The following is a 25,390-nucleotide window of genomic DNA, read 5'->3' on the forward strand; positions in this document are numbered from 1 at the left end:
CTTTGTCATTAGAATGGAGAAATTCCATTTAATGAAGTGAGTGATTAATGATATAGCAAGTTGCCAAATGGAAAGTAAACTAATTTTGCTGGGAGTTTTCAAATCAATTTTGTTTTACTGGCACTTCAAAATTCACAAATAAATAAAAATAAAATCAACACTTTCTATTGAACATTAACAAATAGTTTAAATTCCCAGTCAGTTTGATAAATTTTACTGGTTGAAATGGGTTCTTCTGGATATAAAATTGTTTCTAGCAGGAATTTCCATAGAATAATGAAAGTAACAAGCTAATAAAGGCAAATATGAATGAAAAGTGCCTTCTGTGAAAGATCTTGGAAAATAAATTATTTTTCATTTCACAATCCAGCCTCTTCAAAAAGACTGTTGTTATTTTAATGTATTTGCTTTCTCTTTCTATATATTTATGTCTTCCAAATTTCCTTCTCACTATTCAGAAAAATCACATATTTATTCTTATAATATTTAAATCCAAATAAAAGTGAATACTTATCTTTTTGCTTCACTTTTTGGACAATATGTTGAAAAATCTTAAATTTTATGTCCTCTGCAAAAGTTAAACAAAATAATATATATATATTAGAAAAACATAATATTTTAATTTTTATCTTCTACCAATGGAATAATTATTGATTTAGCAAAGCCATGTAAGATTAGATTTTTCTACAACGCACATGGGAATGGTAAAATTTGTTCCTGAAAAGACATAATACCTTGCTTTACTTATGCCCATTACTACAGTGAATTTAGTTAACTTTGTAATGAAACTAGTAATATGCTTAAAGCTATGGAACTAAATAATGATATATTTGTAAAAATAATGGAACTACCTAACTACTTAATGCTAAGATCATGTACTAGTGTTTTAAAAATGTGGTCCTATTATCTAGCTAAGCACTAGCAAGAGATATAAAGTCTTTTAATATCTTTTACTCTTTAAATAGTATCATCATATTAACTTCATGCCTGTATTAACTTGTCATTACAAAGTACCTTAGGACTCATTTTGCACCTAAGTTTTCTGTATTTTTTTTTCTTCTTTAGTTTCTTTGTAAATTACAAGATTCTTCAGAAGAACAAAACATGTAAAATCCTTAAAAGAAATTCAGGTTTCTAGGTACACAATAAAAACACTAATTCCCTGATCTTCAAAAACATTCCCTCCAGGATTGAACAGCTTTGTACTACTGTAAAAAGAGGAGAGAAATCTTTTGTTTATTGCTTGTTGTAATTAAGACTTCTTTCTGAGCATGCTGTAAACCATTCTGCCCTTTCTGAAAATTAAGTTGGAAGCATATAGTATATGCTTCCAATATATATGGTATATTCTTCCAATATATAGTAGGTGCTTCAGTATATACATGTAGTATATACAACCATATAATATGCATCACTATACACATAATATACTTCAGTTCTGATTTGCAGCTCTCTTTTATGCTAGCACTAGGCCCTTGAACGCATATTCATTTTTATACCCTAAATTTGCCTTTTGGTCTCTTAGTCTGTCTGGCCTTTCTGTCTTCACTTGCTTCCAATACACTTCCATTCTCTACTCCAGCATATAGTTATTCCAGGCCTCTTTCCACGTATCTCAGCAGCAACCTGAAGCAACCTGAAGCCTGCCTGCCACAGCCACTGTGGCATTAAAATTAGCATAAATGGGGATGTACTAAAGAAGTTTTGAAGAGTGACTAGAGCCAGAATTTGGACTTGAGTTTGGAGATGAAAGGCTGGTGAACTAGCGCATTGTGGTTGCCCATTATACCGCCTGCTAGGAGACAATAACTTTCCCAAAACTTGCCTGATGCAGCCAAAAAAACAATGACACAGAAGCAGTCATGTTTGTTTCTTATCAGCAGGGATCCTATTGCTGCAAGCTCCACAGTGTTTTGGATTCTAGCTCTACTCATCAAACCATTCCTCCTGCTCCATTCGCCAAGCAGCTTACAGAAGGCAATTAACTATTGCATAGGCATTTGACTGTAAACAATTATGGAACTCAATGTCCTGTAGCTTGGAGGGGGAAGAAAAGCCTCCTACACTGGCTGAGCTGATAATCAGTGACTTTGACAGTGGAAAACTCTCTCTGAAAGACAAATGAAGCTGTTTGAACAATTACCCCTATCACCATATTCCACCACAAACTGTCTTCAACTGGGAGATTATTTCTTTTACAGGGTCTGGCAGTCGATGGAATCCAAATGCCAGTAAAGAATTGGCACAGACTTTTCACTGTTCAGCTTGACCACTGTAGTCTAAGCGAATGCACAAAAGCATGTCATGCTGTGTGCTCTTTTGAAGCTGACGATGAGAACTGAACCACAGTGGGAGGCAAGTGAATGAGCAATGTGGCATCATTCAGCCTGTGTAGCTGAATTGTTCTACACAGTACGCTAAAGATGGGATCCAAACAGTTAAGCTTTGGGCAACATGGAAGCTTCATATAAAGAAATAGGAGTCTCAAAAAGCAGAGCAGCAATCTGCAGAGTTTTGATAACAGCAAAAACTTTATGCTGATAGCTTTGTGGGGAAAGTGATGATGCATCATTTGATGTAAGATAGGTAGGAAAAACTTTAAAATCTCTCCATTAAATGTCATGACACCTTTGAAGCTCACATCACAGGTTTCTATCCTGTGACAAGAAGTGATCTCCTGGGTCAGACCAGCTGCATTATTTAGTCCTTTTTTTTTTTTTAAATCATATTGTTTTTAGTCACCAGATATTAATTTGTATAGGTATTGCTTATTGCATTTCCAAAAAGCCTATTCTTATCACATAGCCACAAATACCCATCTTTCACTTAATCTAAGTTATTCCTTGATCAAATGTACTCATGTACTCTCTGGGAAAAAAAAAAAAAATCCTTAGTGGTGAAAAATCACATGTTGCTTTCACATAAAAATCATAAATCAAGCCTTAGCATTGCCCAATCCTAATGCAGCTATTCCTTCTCTCAAATAAGTAAAGAAATCAAGAGATGGTATCTTGGATTTTTGTGAGATCGTGTGGGTCCAGATTTACCTTTAATCACCTGCATGACATTTATTTTAAGTTCTTTCCCTGAAGAAACACTTCAAAAGTGTGGTCCATCCCATGTTAAGATGGGATGCCAGTGTCTGAAGAGAAGATCAGGATGAGATATTGGCTCGTGATGAGATAGGTCTTGGCTCCCCAGAAGCCAGCAACACACTACCATTTCATTTACTTTAGAAAGGACGGGATTTCATGCAGGATTCTCATCTTCTAAACCAAATCTTTTAAAAGCTAAACAAATACACACGCCAAGTCACTGAATCTAGTTTCTACTGTCCAGATGTTAGGAAGAATTTCTTTACTGAAAGGGTTGTTAGGCACTGGAACGGGCTGCCCAGGGAGGTGGTGGAGTCACCATCCCTGGAAGTCTTCAAAAGACGTTTAGATGTAGAACTTAGGGATATGGTTTAGTGGGGACTGTTAGTGTTAGGTTAGAGGTTGGACTCAATGATCTTGAGGTCTCTTCCAACCTAGAAATTCTGTGATTCTGTGATTCTGTGATCTAGAGAAGGTGCTCTTTTTAGGGTGAGTATGGGGGGTCATCTGGGAGAAGGGGGAAGGAATCAGGACAGGGAGGAGATATGGGCATGTGCAGGGCATGATGTGGGGCATGGAGGCCAAACTGAACAAGCAGTGACCCAAGCTGTGTGGGGAGGCACTCTGACTTCCCAAAACCAGCAATGCCCTTCCCCAGCCTCTTTCAACTCATGACACACACACTCCTGGGCACCTGTGCCACTCATGTCTGCGCCTCTTCTGAAATATATCCTTGCAATACCTCCTTTCTCTCCAGAGCCACCAGGCTCCCTTCCCAAAACTCCAGCTCTGCCTATGACCCACCAAGTTAGGGGAGAAGCAAGTTCTTTCAGGGAAATCCTTCAAGGGCACTTTCCCAGGCTCCCAGAAGGTGCTTAGTGGTCGTGGCACTTTCTCTCCTCCCACCTATATGCTTGTTGTGGCACCAGGAAGATGATATTTTGGGTCAGAAAAGAGGGGAATAGGATCTCTGTTCCTACAGATGCAGAAGTGGTGTTACAGGACAGTATTCTGTATAGTTAAGAAAGTTAGGAGAAGGCTTGTAGAAGTCCAGTAGTGATCTGGCATGGGCTGGACCTTGAGTACTGTGTTCAGTTTTGGGCCCCTTGCTACAAGAAGGACATCAAGGTGCTCAAGCAAGTCCAGAGAAGGGCAACAAAGCTGGTGAGGGGTCTGGAGAACAAGGCTTATGAGGAGCAGCTGATAGAGCTGGGTTTGTTTAGTCTGGAGAATAGGTTGCTCAAGGGTGACCTTATTGCACTCTACAGGTAACTTAAAGAAGGCTGTAGAGAGGTGGGGATTGGTCTATTCTCCCACATGCCTGCTGACAGAATGAGGGGGAATGGGCTAAAGCTGCGCCAGGGGAGGTTTAAGTTAGGAAGAACTTCTTTACTGAAAGGGCTGTTAGAATAGCCTGGAATGGGCTGCCCAGGGAAGTGGTTGAGTCACCATCCTTGGAAGTCTTTAAAAGACATTAGTGATATGGTTTAGTGGAGGACTGGTTAGTGTCAGGTCAGAGGTTGAACTAGATGATCTTGAAGGTGTCTTCCAACCTTGATGATTCTGTGATTCTGGAGTCGTAACATAGCCACACAGGCCAACTGGATATGAGAATTTATCTTAACAGTCTTAAATATTAGAAAGAAAATGGTGAACACATTTATTTAACAGTGTGTTTAAAGGTTATTTAATTTATTTAATTATATACATATATATTTATTTTATTTTATTTTATTTTATTTATTTATTTTCGGGTCAGTCTGTGATTTCTGAAAGCAAACATCTCTACAAGCAATTTTAAAAAGCCCCAGTCCTTTCAGTACATGTTTTTCCACTTAGGGCAATGGCCCAGATACACTTGGATAGTATATCTATAACTTGTCAGATGAGGTTAACAACATGAGGTGTTTAGAAAACTATTACATATCCACCAAGTCTGCAGGCCACTGTGCCTCTACACCTGGATGAAGAAACACATGTAACACCAGTTTTGGATGCCACCTGGGAGAGGTCTGTGGCTCTCAGGCATGTTTCAGCATGACCGTCTTCCCATTTTGTGATACCCACCCTTAACTCTGAACTTTCCCCACCACAAACATGTAGGGGTATGATCAGGTTGGCAAAGCAGTGGGCCCTGAATGTGTACTTAGTTTAGTTTTGATTACTGACTTTCTATTCACATATAAATTTTAAATATTCATTACACTAGTTCTTATAAAAGAATGCCATATTATGAATTTATGGATATATGTATTTAGTTCACATACCTTTATTATATCCGTATGCCACATATGCATATACGAATATATGTAAGGGATACCTATGTATAAATAAATTATATAACTGTCTTTGTGCACGTTTGTATGCACTCGTACACATGTAAAATGCATATTTTTTACAGATGAACACTTTATATATGAGCCCTTGGTTTCAGCCACTCTGAGATCATATGGCCATTTCCAGACACTGCAAACAGCTGATTGCAGCACAGTTTGAAAACACGGGTGGGTATGACATCTAAAATGGCAGTCTCCAGGTATGCAGGGAGCAGGAGCTTCCTGCTCTGGTGCACTTCCAGATAAACTGGAAGGGAGTGTGGCAGGTCCTGCCAGACAATCATAATGCTGTATGAATGTAATGGCTATGGCCTTGCAAGAAATGCTGGCTCCTTGCTCTAAAGTAACTGCTGAAACAAAATGTCAGAAATAGCAGGCTTGCAAAGCCCAAGTGACTGGAGGGCGGGGGGAGACTTTTTGGGCAAGTAGAGCAAGTGGCTGCCAGATAGGGTGGCAGTTCTGATGGAAGCTGGAATCTGGATTCTCTATCATGGAGAAAGATTGCCCTCCTAGTGACATTAAAGCTACTGCCAAAACCAGGAGAAGTCTGATCCATTTAGAGGCCACGCTCAAAGGCTATGAAGAAGGAAAGGGGAAATTACAGGGAAATAGGGCTTTTTTTTTTTTTTTTTGGAGTTGCTAGGAAAATACCACCATGATGTCCTTGGTTCTGGACAGCTGTGGCTTGTTCATGGGCTGAGAGGAAGCTGAAGAAAAAAAAAAAAAAAAAAGTGATACAATGGAACTCTAATGGAGCAATAATAAAAGAAGGAAGAAACATGCTGTCTTCATTAATCCTTTATTAAGATTCACCTAGTACACCTGATAACATTAAGTAGCTGCCAATAAGATGTGAATTAGCATCCACATCACTGGAAGCCGTAGTATCTCCCTCAAGTGCTCTCTATTCAAAATGGAAGAGGAAGCATGCATATCATTTTCAAAAAGTTGTAAATCTGCTATAGCAGCTGAACAAGGCAGATCTCCTCCTTCCGAGTTAATTCCTTGTGGTATTCACTGTAAAGTTTTAGTCACCAGCTGCTAATCAATTTAGTCCTGCAGTAATATTGTAAAATGGGAAGATACCATCATTAAAAAATTGAATCCTGGAGAGATACCGTGTATGTCTACATCAATATACAGAATTAAATCTACAGTTACCCCAAAAAGATTGACACCACATGAGCTACTCTTCACAGTCCTGTAGTCAAGGCTTATCCTTTCCCAAATGACTTAAAATCAAACCAATCTTATCCCTATTGCTGTTCTTATTTACAAAGTGCAACATTTCTGGAAATTACTATTTTTTTTTAATATATTTTAGTAGTTTTTATAGAGAGACAAATTAAAAAATTAGAGAAGAGTTATAGGAGGAGAGGAAATTAGAAGTAGAAAATTGTGTTATTGTCGTTGGAGGGCTCACCACTTTCAAAGATTATTGTGAATATGAAGGTTACAAGCCCAATTCAAACATGGAGATAAATTGGAATAGGGACAGCATAGTCAGAAGTAAAGCAGAGTTTCCAACATCATCATGGTTGGTTCCTGAAGATAAAGATAAGCATTCAGTTTAGAAGTTCAGGAGGAATGATTTTAGGAACACATTAGAGCAAGATTTAGTGCCTTGTGTAAAATCAAGCAAAGGAAATGATAAAGTTCATATAACAAGTTCTTGAAATAAATTCCTTGCTCAGATCCTGATCTAGCAGAAAGTGGCATAGAACAGAATTACACTGACCTCAGACAGCTGCATTTCTGGCCCCAAGATCAGGAAATCAAAGTTACATTTACTGGATGGAAAGTTCTATTCCAAGAAGCTGTGATTTTGTAAAAGATTTGAAGGAGAAAATGAGAATCAGTGGTAGCTCATCAGAAGAGCATGGGATCCCAATGAGACATTATGTTGTAGGGAATAATGTGATCCTTAAACACATAAATGAAAATATATCAAATAGGAGAAAAGAATCTATTTATTAGTTTGTACTTGGCATGACCATTATAGGAAAACTATCCAGTCTTGGTACCTGCTGCTGAGAAAAGATATTGAAAAAGATTAGAAAGGGTTCAGAAAAGTTCCAAAGGAATTATTACAGATTTGAAAACTGCGTGCGATGAATTACTCTATGCTCTATTTAATTTTTCAAAAGGAAGATAAAGGGATAACTAGACATGCTCTATAAATATCCACTGAGGGAATAAAAATGCGATAACAGAAGTTTCTTCAGTCTTAGAAGGAAAAACTTTAAAGGATTCAGTAGTCATGAACTGAAACTCAGAAAACTGGTTATATATATATATAAATATATTTTTATCAAAAATGATAGAAAATGGTAGACTGACTTACCAACAGTTATAGTAGGATTTTCATCACCTGCTATTTTCCAATAAGGAAATAAAGTGTTTTTTTTTTGTTTGTAAAATGTACTGTAATTCTACCAGAGATCCTAGAATTAAAACTGCAATTTCTTCATGGAAGTTGTGTACAATTAAAAGTTCAAAGACACTTCATGTATTTTTATCAGCTAGAAATCAGTTATTTATTCTAAGCTGATTATATAAAAATATTTTCTGCATATTCAATAGAGAAAGACCTTTACATGGGTATTCACTCCACTTTTCTTAGACATGGATCTTAGGTAGGATGAATCATTCTGCAAAGGTATCTATCTCCATTGATTGTACAGAGAGATAAAGAGTAAGATTTGTCTGAACAAGCACAGGTATCTTAATTTAGTCTCACCCATAGCCTATCTTGTAGTCAAAACCAGAAATCGGTATTTGTAGGGCATAATTCAACTTATTCTAAAGGGAACTTGAAAGCAGGACTAGGGAACCATCTCCTAAAAATGCCTATTTATCTTACTGTCTTGAAAGTGATATTAGACCAGGTGCAGATGTTATCATCTTTGGAAGCTGAATGAGATGAATCCCATCTTATATGAATGAAGTGATTTCTGTTGGCATTAGGCCAACAGACAATCCTATGAATGATTAAACATTCACATATCACAGTGATATTTTTCAATATTAGTGAGGATTCGTAGCTGAAACCGAAAGAAAAAGAGTTGGTCTTTCTGTGTCAAATTTAAGTTTTGCTGAGTAATCAACATTTTCATGCAGCAGTTCTAATTAGTCACTGAATAGAGCTTTATTTTAAAGGACCAAAGCATGACTTTGAGTTATATTACATATGTAATCTCAGTTCTACCCAGAATGCCTTAAGGTCAGACTTACTCGTTAGCGTCTTATTGAGTGACATCATCAGATGCTTATTGGTATCTTTTTAATTTAAAGATGCAAAAATCTAGTAAGTAAGGTGAGGCTTGGCCTGGGCAAAAGGTGGGAAATCAGGAAGCTTAATAAAAAATTAGCAATTGTTACTATCTAATGCCTTAAATTCTGTTGCCCAAACAGCTGTCTCTGATACCATAAATTATATATCTATTTTGAATAAAAGGTGATGATGAGTTGTGAGGCTTATAAAAATCAAGTCAACTTTAGAGGAAGTATCTGGATTATACGCAGATAGACAAAGTATAATCTCTGTGATTCCCTGATGAAAAGTACATTGAGGCTTAACCTAATCCCTGAGAGAATGACAGCAAAAATAAAGTGAAAGACCAATTAGCCTTCTCCTGTACTAATCCTGGTTAGAGCAGCTCCTTGGGTTTTGCACTTGTAGAGACATTCCTAGCACCATAGAAAATCAAAATGGTATTGACCATGCCTTTTCTTCAGGACAATTTCTTTGCGATAGAATCTAAAACCTAACTACCAGCAGGTTTGTCACACACTGGAGTTGAAAGATTTTTAATCCCACTGTAAGATTTAGTAGTGGTAAATTAAGAAGATAAACCAGGCATGAAAATTAATCCCAGAAAGAATAATTTTAAGTTGAGTCTATTCAAATTAAATGAAATTATGAAAGGTCTCTAACTAAGGTTTCCAGTGGTAAAGGAACAAAAGGAACAAGAGGAAATTAGGCTGGGTGGAACAGATCCAGAACACGAATATAAAGAAGTGCTTTATATTTTCCATTTCCAATCTGGGAAAATGACTGAGACATTGTATCTCAGGCAAAAAATAAACAATTAAAAATTAAAGTAGGAAAAAAAAAAATAAAGGATCCAGTAATAAGCAACAGAAGACACCTCCTCCCCCCCCCCCCCCCAAAAAAAAAAAAAAGGTTAGATACAGTAAAATTATGTTAGACATCAAAAGACTAATAAAAGAAGTATTCTTGAGATTCTTCAGGACTCCTTAGCAAGAGAATATAGACAAGGAGAAAGGATACAGAAATAAAAGATTAACAAACAAGCAAACAGTAAATTAAAATATTCAAGAAACATTGAGAAAAAGTAGAATAAATGTAAAAACAAAAATTGATCAAATAGATTCCAGACATACATTCCAAACATTTTATCAATGCAATCTGAAGAGAATAAGGGATCAATTAATGCATAAGTTAAATAATAATAATAAATAATAATAATAAATAATAATAATAAATAATAAGTTAAATAATAATAGAATGGCAGAGGATTAAAAACAAGCAAACAAACAAACAAACAAACAAAACCAACTACAAACCAAACAATACATTCCAGCTGAAATTAGTACAAAAATTGGGGTAAAAGAAGACATATTGTATGTGTCTGAATCTTCAAAATCTTGTGATAGATTTTAGTTTGATTTATGATTGACATTAAGTCTGACAGAGGTAATTTTCACATGAGAGGTTTGCCTATTTGTCAGTGAAAAAGCATAAAAAATCTTGTAATATTTATATAATTTCTTGAAATGTGATACCTGTCTTTTTTAACTATATCTTTGCCAGGTACCTAATCATAATGGAATTCTAAAAATTCTATTTTAAATAGAGAGGTTCATTAATATAGATTGTCATTACTAGGATGGCTGTAATTCAAAGTTTTAACTTCTACACTTTTTGTTGAGAAACAATTATCTACAGGAATTCTTTTAAATGCTTTGCATGTTTTGAATTCTGAAAAAAATAATAATAAAAGTAGAAGAAAATACCATGCTCAAACAATCCAATACACTTGGCTTAATATGTGTATGGTACTACCATAGAGATACTATCATATCTCTATAAACCATTATTCCTTGCAGAACAATATAAACAAGACATATCATAGTATGCCCTTTTTGTGAGAAGAACCAGCACATCTTGGCATGTGATCACAAGAATGTCCTCCAGCTGGGAACAGAAAAGAAAAGACTGAGAGTGTGCAACACCCAAACAATATCTGTAGGAATTAAAATAATGTTACAAAAGTTGAATGTTTGGAGTAAAAAAATACCTCAATAAATAGCTGATACTTTTTAGCAGAAAATATATATTTTATTTTTTTTTTTTTAGCTAGAGCAATTCACCATGATGTAATATTAACTATTCTGTTTTCAAAAGGGGAATTAATATGATTCTGGAAGTGAAAATAAAATAAAGACTTGATATAATAAAATAAATGAAACTGCAGAACAGAACACTGGTATCAGATGGGAGGATAAGTCCCCTTCTCTGACCCACTGCTCAAAGCTGAACCACCAACTTAGATCAGGTTGCTCAGTATCTTGTCCAGCAATGTTTTGAATATCTGCAAGGATGGGGTTTCCAAGGCTTCTCTGAGCTTACAGTGAGAAATTATAAGAAAAAAAAAAAAAACAACAACAAAAAAAAAACAACAAAAAAAAAAAAACTAATACACAGAATGAATAGTGAAGAGGAAGGCCATTAGAACCAAATCAAAAAAGTGCATGACAGAAAAAGGCATACTCAGCCTTAGTAATGTCACTCATCACTCATACAATGTCTAGGGTGGCTGAATGGTTATAATAGATACTGATTTCATTATGATCCTTGGTTTAACATGTCTTTTTATTTGAACTGAACTATGGAAGATCTACTTCATATGTCAAGAGATTCACTTCCAGAAGTGGACCTATTTGTTTTGTCTCACTGTTTAAGTACTATAGTCTAAAACAGGCTCTTTTTCCTCTTTCTCTCAACCCTCCCCCCCAACCCCCCTTCCGCCCCTACCCCCAGTTCCCTCCCCTCCCTTTCCTTCACTTATTAATCTGTCTTTATCTTAACCCATGAGTTTTCTCACTCTTGTTTTCCTGTTTTCTCTCCAGTTACACTGCAGGGGAGGGAGCAAATGAGCAGCTGTGTGGGTGTTTAGTTTCTTGTGGGTCAGCCCACAGCAAATGGCCAGAAAACAGGATGGAAGAACCATATAAGAATTTATTTTTTTCCTTCCATATAAATATCCCTAAAAATCATAGCTCTACTTCAGGAGCTCTTCGACTGCTACTATCTTATAATATTATTTCTTTCCTTTGCATACACTTAGAGACCTTAGCTATATTTAAAATCTTAAACATAGTTATACTCTCTTCCATTCATATGCATACTACTTTAGTTAATGCATTTATTTTGTGTGTGTGTGTGTGTACTTTTGTCTTACACAGCATTTGTTTGCAGAGGAAATAAAGAGCTGGTGTTATATGTGAAACAGACAGGTAGTGTTTCACTCAAGGGAACACCTCCTCTAACGATTATAATTTATAAAATAGAATATCCTGAGTATGGTACTAGTCAATTTAGTCTGATATAAAGCAGGGCCTATGTTTTCTTTCATTTATATTTTTATGATATGTAATGTCTTTATAATTTCGACAACTCCACATCAAAGCTGCCAACTGCTGAGTGTCTAAATAAGTAGCATGTGAAGAAAATGAATGAATTGCTAAATGTCCCATTATGTCCACAGAGAATACCCTAACATTTGGAGTCAGGAATCTTAAAACTGAGACGACAAATGAATGGTTTTCACTCCAGTGGAGTGAGGGTTCTGGCAGTGGCAATTCTATTATGCTTTGTGTCTGAATGGAAAGAGAAAAACAGAGACAGAGAGAGGAATGAATAAAATACCCAAAAGGTAAAAACCTATTGCAGTACCTCAACTCCAGAACTAAATTTCTTCTTCGATGAAAAAAAAAAAAAAAAAAAAGTATTAGAAACTGACCCCGTCTGGAATTATGTCATCTGAAAGGGGCTGAAATGATGAAATGATTTTGGATATATCATGTGCAGATAAGAGTGGGGAGACTGGAAGATGAGAATTTTTGCATTTATTTTTTACCATTTCTAGTGCCTAAACAGGGAATGTTTATCTATTAATACCTTCCCATCTGGGGAAGGTATTCCTAGGAACTTTGTCTGTGACTGTTAAGTGAAATAACGTCTGGAGGGACTCTTCAGTATCTCTGACGATATTAATGATGTATTAGTGTGGTCTCTGGCCCAGTTTTGGTATGTAACTGCTAACACAATTGCAACATGTGACAACATTTTAGGAGATAGAACTACCCACTGCCAGTAACTACTCCAGATGTATTCAGCCTTTTTGGAAGCTTAGGTAATTCACCACTGTAGACCCAAATATATTTTCTTGCTTAACCTCAATGACCAGAAATGTTCTTTGTTCATTTCAATTTCTCAGTATGTGCATATCTGTAATGATTGTAATAAATTAGACACTAAGAATAAAGTAAATTTTCCTAGACATAGTTACATGGTGTCATTTGAGATGCCCTTGGCTGTCCCTCTTTGTTACCGACCCCAAAGGATTATGCCTACCTATAGACTGTGTCACATCTTCTAATGCCCTAGAGTTTTAGATATTCTAGAACATCTCAAATTACATTTAAATACCTAGACAACTAGATCAAGTAATAAAGATGAAATTCAGCTCCAAAATCAGAAACCTACATAGCAGAATAACATTATGTTAATTCATATAGCAGACAATAGAAAGTCAGTCAATGTACTGAAAAATGTAGAAAGCCACTCGGCTAAAAAATAAATAAAAACTGGGCTGTCTATTTTAGGGTAAGATGTTCATATTGACCATAATACTTTTTGAATATACTGGGATCTCAGATACTCAGATCACATGTGACATCTTCAGTGCAGACACCTACCTTTAAGTGAGGGAATCCAGAGCTAAATCCTATCCTATTGGGCTAATAAAACACTGTCTTGGCTCACTCTACAATGCTCTCACTGCTAATCAAGGGACAAACAGGAGGTGGAAGAAGGAAGTTGTCTAGAAGGAAAACAACATTAGAACTCAAGAGGAAAAGCTGGTTTACCTGAACTCTCTAAACCAGCCCAACTTATGCTCTGTTTCAAAAGACACTTCTTCCTGTGAGAAGAACTTGGTACTGGGCTGTCAAACTGTGATAGGAAAGATTTAATCCTGTAACATAGCATCATTTGTGGGATGAATGCTACCAAAAATAGCAAAGAGAAAAGATATGCTGCTTCTCCTAGGACATAGGTAAATCTTACTAAGAAACCTAAGGAAAATCCCTTACCATATTATGTTATAGTAAGTAACTATCCAAAGGGTGAAAAACTCTGAGGAAAATCCCTTAAAATATTATATGACGGTTAGTAACTGTCCAAAGGGTGAAAAAAAATCTCAAGTCTTAAATTATAATTCATGAAGTAGAAGCAGGATGTCATGTTGTGTTAGGATACTCTGGGTTATTATATCTTATGCGGTGTATCTTAATGTGAATTGACAGAAGAAAACACTCATTGATTTATGTCACAAATTATAGGACATGATTTATTTTTATTTTTTATTTTTTGGGGTTTTGCTGCTGCGTTTGTTTTTATTTTTATTGTTACTGTTATTGTTATATTATTCTTGATCTATTATGGCTTTTTTCACACCAAGATTTGACAGGTGGATAATGAATATTGTCTATTGTGCCATTCCTGTGATTAGAAGTGGATAGCATTTGTTCTGCTATTGACTCATTTCTGCTATTGACAAGCTAATTCTGACTTTTTTCTTTTTTTTTTTTGGCTTATCAAGATCTATTGTTAGCTGAATTGTTTGCATTTTGTAGTTAGCAGGCCAATCTTTTACTAAAATTGTAGGATCCAGCCCATTATTTCATCAGTCAATGCATACAAAACTTTTTTTATTCTATGCAGTTATTTACCTGTATTTTGGTGGCATTCTAAGTCATCAGTTAAGATCAAAGATGAATGATTCATAGACAAATAAAACATCTTGAAATAACCATGCGATCCTCAACTAACCAGTAGTTTGTGTATTCAAGGTGAAATGCTTTGCCATATCATCATTTTTAACAGTCAGAAAATTAATTAGCTAATCCAGGCTAATCTTCTGCGTTCCTACAATAGTGACTCCAGAGAGCATTTCATCCTGCTTGTCACTGACATTTTCTTTAACTGATGTGACCTAACTGCTGTAATACTGAATACAGAAAGAACCTGTGTAAACTTTTAAGGTTGACTGAGTTCATAGGATTGTAGAAGAATTCAGGTAGGAAAGGATCTCAGGTGGGAATCTTGATCAAATTCTTGTTCAAAGTAGAGTTAGACCAAGTTGTTGAGAGCTTTATTTGATCTTACCCTCTAAATCTTTGAGAATGAGGACTACATAATCTCTCTGTAGAACCTGCTTGGCTGCTTGGAACAACCGAAGTTATCTGAGATAAATCTTTTACCAAGGGTCCCAATCCCATACTAAGGATATCTAAGTAAGCAACAGTCAATTTAGAATTTAAAATCCTGACTTCACAGAATCACAGAATCATCCAGGTTGGAAGAGACATCCAAGATCATCTGGTCCAACCTCTGACTTAACACTAACAAGTCTTTCGCTAAACCATATCACTAAGCTCTACATCTAAACATCTTTTAAAGACCTCCAGGGATGATGACTCAATCACTTCCCTGGGCAGCCCATTCCAGGCTATTCTAACAGCCCTTTCAGTAAAGAAGTTTTTCCTAATATCCAACCTAAACCAACCCTGGTACAACTTTAGCCCATTCCCCCTTGTCCTGTCACCAGGCATGTGGGAGAACAGACCAATCCCCACCTCTCTACAGCCTTCTTTAAGTTACCTGTAGAGTGCAATAATGTCAATTTCTGGCAATGTCATACAGTATGATAGATAGGTAGGAGGTACATCTATACACCTATCAACTATTATATCTATACATCTGTACATCTATTGCATCTATACCTAAACGCATTATTGGCCATCTGTAAAGTTAAGAATTATTAGCGAGTTACTCAAGGTTTTGTTTGTGTGTTTTTGTTTTTGTTTTAGTGTCAGTTATGGTAACACAGGATATACTATTGCTGAAGTTCCAGCTTCTATATAAAGCACATTTAGGGTAAAAAAAAGTCTTGTTAAAGTGCATAGTAAAATATATAGTAAAGCTGGAGTTTTCAGTTTGCAGGGCAAATTATTGTCCCTGTACATGAAAAAGTAACCTCCAGTGGCCAATAATGCCTGAAGCTGAATTATATCTACTTTTTCATCCCATAAGTCAATAGCTTTTCACTATAAACATCAACTCTAGTCAATATGATATGCTGCATACTGATATATTGACTAATGGTACTATTAAAAGCTCACAAAATGTCAGGAACTGGAAATTTCTCATGCATATATGTCTGCATTTCAGTAAATAAGGGTGCTCTGTGTAACTTAGAAAGCCATGCCCAGTTGGGAACAGTCTATGTAATGCTCCATATTTTGTTTTCCTACTGGATTCAGAAGTTCCCCAATGCCTCCACTCCCCTAGTTTTATTTATTTATATATTTATTCATTTATATATTTATTATTTTTATTTTTTACTTTTACTGTCTGTAAAAGAATCCATCCAGAAAATTCCCTATTGCAAAGTAGCTATAAGAGGTATAATTACCCTTTTTCTCCTTGATATAAAACATACTATACAGTGAGATTTTTCTTTTTTCTCTTACAGTGAAGACACTGGCTTATATCTCCTTTGCTGACAGAATGTCTCTGAAGAATGAATTTAGATGGCAGGTAAATGAAAAGTAACCTCCTAAGTTTTCAAGATGTGTTTGTTTAAACAGTAATGATCAAGGCTAAAGGTAACTCCTGGGGAAGAGCTAGGAAAAGCTGCTGGCCTGGTGAATACCTAGAGAACCTTTCTAGTCATTAAGTCCAAATAGATGCCTTAAATCAAGGTCTTCTGTCTAAAGTCCAACAGAAGCAAAACAGTTATTCTGTATGGGCAAATCATTTACATTTAGTTTGAGATGAACATTTCTTGAAATATAAAATGTATTTCTGTTTGTTTGATTTTTAAAGGTTTACCAACGCAAGAAAAGATTTGGGTTCATAAAAGTTAGTTGAATTGGAAAGAAAAAATAAGTATGTAAATAGGGTATTTTCAGCTCTTAGTACACTTTCAGCATGGAAGTGTCATATTTGCACCTACAATTGTATTAACAGCCTGTGTAAATTAGTAATGAAAATGCACATGTATTTGTGAACCTGGTCTGAAGTGCCTGACAGTTTGTCAATCACCACTTCAAAATTTTGCAGTCTTGTTAGTCAGACAGATAATTTGAATTTTCTTCAGCTATACAGATGTCACTTTCCATCCTACTAGTGTCTGTTCGCCATGCATGTCATATGACATCATTTGTTGACAGTCTGAAAAGCCCTTCAGGATTAAAAACAGCAACCACAGGAATAGTGGTGTTGGGTTTGTTATTAATCAGATGTACTTTTCAGGAGAAATAATTAATAGGTGTAAAGCAACAATAACATTTTCATGAAAGATAAGTTAATTTTTTTTTTTTTTTTTTTTTTTATAATTTGTTTCTATTCTCCAATTATTTCCAGTACAGTGGTTAGAAAACATTTTTGTGTGTGTTTTTAGCTCTGTCATTTCACCTGCAGGTCGTTTTTACCTTTCATGGAAAACATCTTTTTTTTAATAGCATTTATTTATTATAGCACAAGATTTTCACACAAGCCTAGGACCTAAGAGCATGTACCATTTCAGAAACCTACATACCATGCCTATTATGACAAACCTGTGTTAGAAGATCTTTATCCTGTGTTTCTTGCGCATTGACAAATTAACTTTAACAGACACCCAAGAGCAGCTCACCACAGAAGTTTTATTTAGGATGATCAGTGCATTGGAACGTTTAACAGAAACAGTAGCAAATAGGAAAAAAAAAGGTTTTATCCATATGACATATTCAGCATTTTTGACACCCTACTTGCTGTGTGGGGTTCAGCATGGGAATGCATAGCCATGGAGGATTTGGGGAAATATTATCCATTTTCAGAATTAAGCTGGCAGAGAAAAATGAAAATATGAAGACCACAAGCTATAAATCCTACTACGTACTTTGCTGACTTTTTCTAAATCCAAATTTTTTTAGCTGAACATTTTTGAACCATTATTTTTTGATATTTTTTTTTGATTTTTTTTTTTTGGTTGGTTGGTTTGAGATGTACCTTTTTCCTTTCCAGAAAACTTATTTATTTATTTATTTATTTATTTTATATAAAAAGAAAATAATATCCATTTATTTTATAAATAGCTTAATTACAAATCCAGGTTTCTATCAAGAAGAGATTAGATAGAATTTTTTCAATCTAACCTATAAATAGCCATGATTTATCCTGATTCATTTAACCACATATTATCAGTTGAGAAAATAGAAATAATGATAACTACTGCTATTCTTGTAGGAGCTGTGAGCATGAATGGATATTCTTTAAGCACACTAAGATGCAAAATGACAGATAATAGGAATGTCCAAAGTACCCTTATTTTGGGTTATACCTGACAAAGGCAAATGCAGCTATGGGAATTATCATACACAATATCTCATTTTGGTATCAAAGTTTTCTTATCAGCATGGTTTAAAAAATAATTATCATAGACTTTAATTTTATTACCCAAGAAATATATTAAAAATGCAGATCTTTTATAATTCTTTCAATTAACAGTAGACACTTCTTGATTACTTTCTAATTAAATCATTTCACTCCAAGTCTTGGTAATTACAACAAGAAGTTATTAAAATTAGAAAACATTTGCTAACTCAGTACTTTTGATTATTAAGCCTTTATCGCTTAATATCGCCAAACAGTCTATGAAGATATATGAGGTCGGAAACTGATTTTAATGTATGCAGCTATGATAATTAACCACAGGTGTTCCAAACAATGCAATGCCTCTTTCCTGTCACATACTTTGCTATGACATCTATTGTTCCTGTCATTGAATGGATTTTTCGACTTATTAGGGAATCTTTCCATCGACAATATATTATTGTCCCTATTACAGGAAAGAATGCTCTTGATACTTCTCTATTCATATGGAAGTGATAGCAATGAATAAAATAATCTCTATTAATGCATCTCTGTATAGAAGACAATTTATATGCATTTACATATGGTATCAAAGTGTATGATACATCCCTGCAGTCCCTATATATACATGAACAGAGGAGTCGAGCGCAGAGTCAACAAACAACATTCTTAATAATAGAGAATTTTGGTCAAGGGCAGTATCGTGGAAAATATTGCACTTAAGTAAAAGTGCTATCTACCAGTGTACTCAGAGAACAGAGGGGTCAGTGATTTTCCAAAACCTCAGAGTAGAAAGAAGGGGAAAGAAAGAAGGCCTACAAAATAAATAAATAAAAAATAAAATAAATAAAATAAAATAAAATAAAATAAAATAAAATAAAATAAAATAAAATAAAATAAAATATAAAATAAAATAAAATAAAATAAAATAAAATAAAATAAAATAAAATAAAATAAAATAAAATAAAATAAAATAAAATAAAATAAAATAAAATAAATAAAATAGAAAAATAAATGCTTGTATGCAATTTAACAATCTCTTGAGCTGGCCAGAAGAGCTGCAGTGATGAGGGTCTGTTTGAAATGGAAATCTCCACTAACACATGGAATGAAACCTTCTCTACTACAGTCAATAAGAATTACTCCTGGAAACAGAGGAGCCAAGTTATCATCCTAGGTTTTTAAGGCTACTGATGTCTTTCTAGCTAAATTATACTCAATAAAACTGAGTTTCCACTGAGAGTACTCTGACCAATGTTCAATTTGTTTTCAATTAGATACATACATTCTCAAAATGTTCTTCTGATGGAAACATGATATGAAGGAGTCAGCCAAACACAGCAACTTAGATTTGGATTAATCCTGCTCCTAGAATAGTTTCACAAATGAAACTGGAAAGTGTTAAACTGGAATATTGTTGCCTTGAGCTCCATATCTAGTCCATGAAGAGAGGTTAGTCCCTTTAACAGTTAACTGAGATTAGAGGAAGGCTGAATTAACCTCTGGAGAAATTAAGCTCCTGCTTTTAACATGTAGAGTAGTTTGCATGATGATAACCAATCAGGTGCTTAGGGTACAGCGAATCTAGGCAGTTGTGAGTGTGCTTCTCAGTGTTTGGTTAGACAACCTTGACAGGTCTTTTATTTTCATGGGGTATTTGCATTTCATTTATATCTATCTATCTATCTATCTATCTATATTATTATTATTATTATTTATTTTTCCCACACATTGACAATAAAAATATAATCTGCTGATGTTCAAACTGAGAATTCTGCAGGATCTGAAGCAGCTCATCTTTCCCTTTCTATCATCCATTTTGTGATAAAGAAATCAGTGAGGGATCAAAAATCTGGAAACAGGCTTTAAGAATAAAAAATAAATAAAATAAAATAAAATAAAATAAAATAAAATAAAATAAAATAAAATAAAATAAAATAAAATAAAATAAAATAAAATAAAATAAAATAAAATAAAATAAAATAATAAAATAATCATAAGTCTTTTTTCTTGCTAGAATTTTGACCTCTGAGTGAACCATCTGAATCTACTCACCTTCTAAAAAATAAGAATCATGGAGCCATTGATTTAAACTCCTTATATTCAGAGAGTGTCAGCAAGTATATCTGCCTTTTCTTATGGACCCCAACAAACAGTTTTAAGGCTTAATTAATGTGGAGCATTTTAAGAACCTCAGATTAAAAGTGATATGGAAGCACAAAAGCACTGCCATTAATGTTTATGTCCAATACTCAGCTTGCCAGATGTTTTTATTTATTTATTTATTTAATAGCAAGTTAGTCATGGAAAAGACTAAATAAATGTAAATAAATGGTAGCATTAATGTTCATTTCAATATGTCATGTTACACAGCGCTTCACATGATGATCAGAATACCTACATGTCCTGACCGTTACACACTGCCCTTATGGTGCTTGTTTTTCAACAGTCATCTTTATAGTCCCACCTATTTCTGTATTCTTTTGTGCTTGAAACATGCGTCTGCAAATAGAGTAGTTACCTTTGTTTATCATCCACTATTAATTCCAGATCATTTATAAGCTGTTCTGTGGGAGGGCTTTGCTAACTTCAGCAGAGCTATGTGATACTCTGGCAGAAGAATTAACTGGATATTTCTGACAGCTATTCATGAGAACTCACAGAAAACCAAGTCCTACTTTTTTCTAACTTTTCTGTTGTCATCAGCAATCTTGCCCTGATTGATAGGCAAGATGCAATACATTAAAAGTTTTGGAATCTATAATGACACCACATTTCTCTCTTCCTGTCTGAATCCCATCACAACTCAGATTCCTTCTACCTTAGGAATCAGAATTGATGGGATTAAATACATAAGAATGTGGTTAAATGTATGGAATATATGCCACTATGATAGCCAATCTGATAAGAGTATTTTATGATTTATTCTAATTACCCATGCAGATATTTTGATCCCACAAACACCAACGAGATTCTCTGTATATTCTGTTGAGCTCCTAGCAGCACTTAACATTGAATTAAGATTAAAAAAAAATAATAATAAAAAAAAATAAAAAACAGACAGTAACACTACCAGCAACAACAAAAATAAAACCTTTCTGAAACAAGACCTAGAACGGGAAAATCTGTCTGCTTAGGTGTGCGACATCCATTCTCAACAACCATACACAATCTGTGTTACTGTTTTTTCTAAGATAATTATGCACTTAAAAATCTAAAATGCAGAGTAAATTTTCTCCTAATTTTTTTTACTTCAAATAACTGTCTTTTACTCAGAAGTGGAAAAACCCTGCTGAGTTGCACTTAATGCCTGCACTTAATGCGCCTGTCCATAAAATTCTCTGCCTTCCTCACCAGCCTTTTACAGCCAGATGCTCCCTTGTGTGATCATTGGAGCTGATAGGAAACTTTTTAGTATTTGTTGTCACTGCTGTCAGAAAAGACTGATTCATTGAAATGAAAACTTTTCACAAGAACCCAGAATAATGAATCAGCTATCTCAGGAAAGAGTCCCAGCTGCCCCATTAAATGCAGTGTCCCAGTAATGATGGGGGACTCCAGTTCAAATGCCTGGCCTACTTGTTTCCCACAAAAGACTGTTTCTCCCATATCACAGGAGTACTTTGTGCACCATGTGCTACACTGTGGGGTGCTTCTAGTTGAGTGTGCTTTAGAAAATGTTCATGAACTAGAGTGTTTGCTTCCTATCAGCCCTTGTCTTGTGACTCTCGGGACAGAAAGTCTAATCCTTTGGTATTTTCCAGTCAGTTTTTCTGATATGACATGCTGAAAAAAGGGAACTATAAGTAAATCCTGGGCTAGATCATCACCTCTGGCTATTTCTTAAACAATGGCTGTGGAGTCGATAGAATTTCTCCAAATGTACATGAATATAATTGGCAACTCTCCACATATCATCACTCTCAGCACCCCACAATCTCTAGTACCACCATATTGATACTGAGGCTAGATTATCAGGGTGAAATGAATTTTGTCACATTTTATTACATGATCCCTGCTGAAATACAGCTCTCTGATAAAGAAGAGAGCTTCATTTAAGAGCCATGGATCTGAGCTGTGTAGCTGTGGCCTCCAGACTTTCATCAATCTAAATTATTTGATACAGTTTAATTAGTCCAATCAAAAGGCCCAGCAGTTCTTATAACTCTGCTCAGAAAAGAGGAAAGGAAAAAATCAGTGCTTTGTTTACTTACAATGTTGTTCCTGACGCATGAAGACACACCAAAATAACTGCTGTTTATTTTACAAGATGGAAAAAATATTGAACGCCCTCTGGTCATAGAAGCCATTTTCTTTTGGGATTACAAGTGCAGAGATGAATTAGGTACACTTAGGATCAATATCTGTTTCTCTTCTCAGCTCAAGATGGGATTTGTCAAAATTCGAGAGCAGCTTCTATTGAGTGTCAGCTACAAATCCTTCCAGTACTGAGTCATATACTCATTGAAAGTTGAAATATAAATGGCAAAGGGCTTTTTCAGCTACAATATCTGAGGTCAGAATGGTGAATCACCTTTCTTCCTTCTTTTTAATGAGCTTTGGTTTGATGAAGTGACCTTGCAGGTCTAGAATCTAAGGACGTAAAGGGTCTTTACAAGCTCTGGCTATGCCAGGTTCTGTGTAGCACAGCTCCAGGAAGCAAAAAGCACCATACAGTATAGTGAAGATTTCAGGATCTGGTCATTAGCATTGATAAGTGTAAGATACAGCACATGCTGAGAAGATTTTAATTGAGTGTTCAATGTGGTTTGAATGCAAGAGGAGGAATTAGCTATGGCTATAAGGCTTCAGTGTGGTCAACAAGTGTTAATCAGCTACATGCTATTTCTGGGGACAGTGAAATGACCAGCATTATTCATGCCTCAAGAAAAATGAGGGTGTGTTGCAGTGTAGAGAATGTTAATGTCCATGACCTAAATTCTCATCTCCAAAACTTTAGATGAGTTGGGGGTCTTACTTCACAGTCTGGAAATTCAGCAATCTCCAAAGAAGATCTTCCATCAAGTATTTGGAAACTGAAACAAACCTTCAAGATAGAACCAGGATGGAAAATCAAAAAGGTTCCTCATTTAAGATGAGGTGTTCCTCTGCAGATTGTAAAAAGAGTTATTTTCTTTCTAGAACAAAAGAGTGTTTTGTTCTTATGAACAAAATTTCCCAGATTTCAGCTGACCATGGAGGCTAGGCCTTGCCATTCATTCTTGGTGATGATAAAGATAGTAAAAACAAGTAAGCATAATCTAGGCCAGAGAAAAGGGAGAGAAAATTTTCACACAATTCATGAGGATTTTGTAAAGTTTCAAATTTATTTGAGTTTCTTTTGGAAGAATGGTCAAAGAATGATCAAAAAGTGCCTTCTGGCTTTAAATATCTTTGCTTGAGGACACTGAGATGCTATAGTGAGGGTAAATTGCAAAAGAGTATGTCATTAGAGGAACAGAAACAAACATTTTTCAAGGGCACATGACCATTTGGTTATGTAGTCTGAGTCTGTATATCACCAAAAATTCACCCATTTGTGCCTGCAGATGAAGAGACAGAAAAATACTATCTTGCAGAGCACTTTGTATGTTTGAAGCAAATGCTGAATTACCTTTTCCATTTGGAAAGACTGGATTTACACCCAGGCTATCCGTGTGTCACAAGGCACTCAGTTTTCAGAGAAGCCTAAATTTTCAGTATGTCTGCTGGGCTGCCACACCTCTAAATTAGCAAAAATATTGACTCTGTGTCTTATGTATGAATTATCACCTTGAAGAAATTAATTAGGGAACTTGGATTGAAGGAGCTGATTCTTTTTGTTAAGTGAAAAAATTACTGTATAATTAATATTGAAGCCAATAACAAAGCAAAACTATGCTTCTCATCCTTGAAATTTCACTGACTGGAAAAATTAGCCTCCTCTCCCTTTCTCTGTCCCTCTCCTCCCTCTTTCTCTCTCTCTCTCTCTTTTTTTTTTTTTTTTTTTTTTTTTAATTATAACTTGCTGAAGCGCTAGATAACACCCTTTAATCTCCCTTAATAACTACCCTATCCCAGATTTTTTGCGTCCTTTTGACCAACATCTAACAATCCAACACTGAATTGCTCTTAGGATTGATTGACTGACTGATTTCTGAGCTCTGCTGATTTATTGATCCATGGCTTGTTCCTGCAGTTTCTCAGATTGAGTGTAGACTGAAGGGTCTGGAGGAGAATGGGGAAAGGCAGTTACTATCTCCAGTAGAGCCACCACCTGTACTCAGCTTATCTGACTCATAAATTGACAATAACACTGTAAGGAGTCCACTGAACTGAAAGTCAGGCTGACCTTGGAATGTCCAGAAATGATAGCTGAGTCATTTTTGTAATGGTGTAGATAATGGTGTACATAAAGGTGTAGAGTAAAAGGAGGAATAATGATGAACTAATTGACTTTATGGCACTGAAGTCAGCTGACTACAGTTTAACTCCCTGCATTTCAAGAGCTGCTTGAATTGAGAACAAAACAAACAAACAAACAAACAAAAAAAACACACTGATGTTTACAACACTGATGTTTTTCAATATTTTCAGTCTTAACTCATTGGATAATATTTGTGTAACATTGTTTGAAAAGTTCTCAAACATCACTGCTGACAACTTTCATTCTTTTGCATTTCTTGTGTTAATTAAGATGTCTCTGACTATACAATGAGTAAGGTAGATGGTGCTGGATTTACGATATTTTGGCTCTACATTTTGTTGTTAAGATGCATCCAAATCTAGTGTTGGTCATATTTCACTATTTGCATATCACTTACTTTTCTTGTATTATTTGCTTGGTATTTTTGTAAGAGAGAAATTTTCCAACAAGGACCTCGCTCAATTTTTAACATCTATTTCTAGTTAGTATGTTTCCTAGATAGAATTTGCTTATGGAATTATCAAAAATTGTTCCATATTTAAATTCTCTCCAAAGCTATGCTAGAGTTATTAGTTGACAATAACTACTGATTCTGCCTCGAAAATGCAGCATTAAAATGGTAACATATTGACTTTAAGGAATGCCATAAAGTTTGCGTTGTGAGAATGTAAATGACTGCCATAAAGTTTGTGTTGTGAAAATGTAAATGACTGCAAGGTGGCTCAAGCCAATAGAGAAGCAAGCATGCTGAAATCAATAAAAATAGCTAGAAATTAAGATGTATGCAAATAGGACAAATAAGTGGCTTTAGCTTTATTTAAAG

This window comes from Anas platyrhynchos, chromosome Z (genome assembly GCF_047663525.1).
Source record: "Anas platyrhynchos isolate ZD024472 breed Pekin duck chromosome Z, IASCAAS_PekinDuck_T2T, whole genome shotgun sequence".
NCBI classification, from domain to species: domain Eukaryota; kingdom Metazoa; phylum Chordata; class Aves; order Anseriformes; family Anatidae; genus Anas; species Anas platyrhynchos.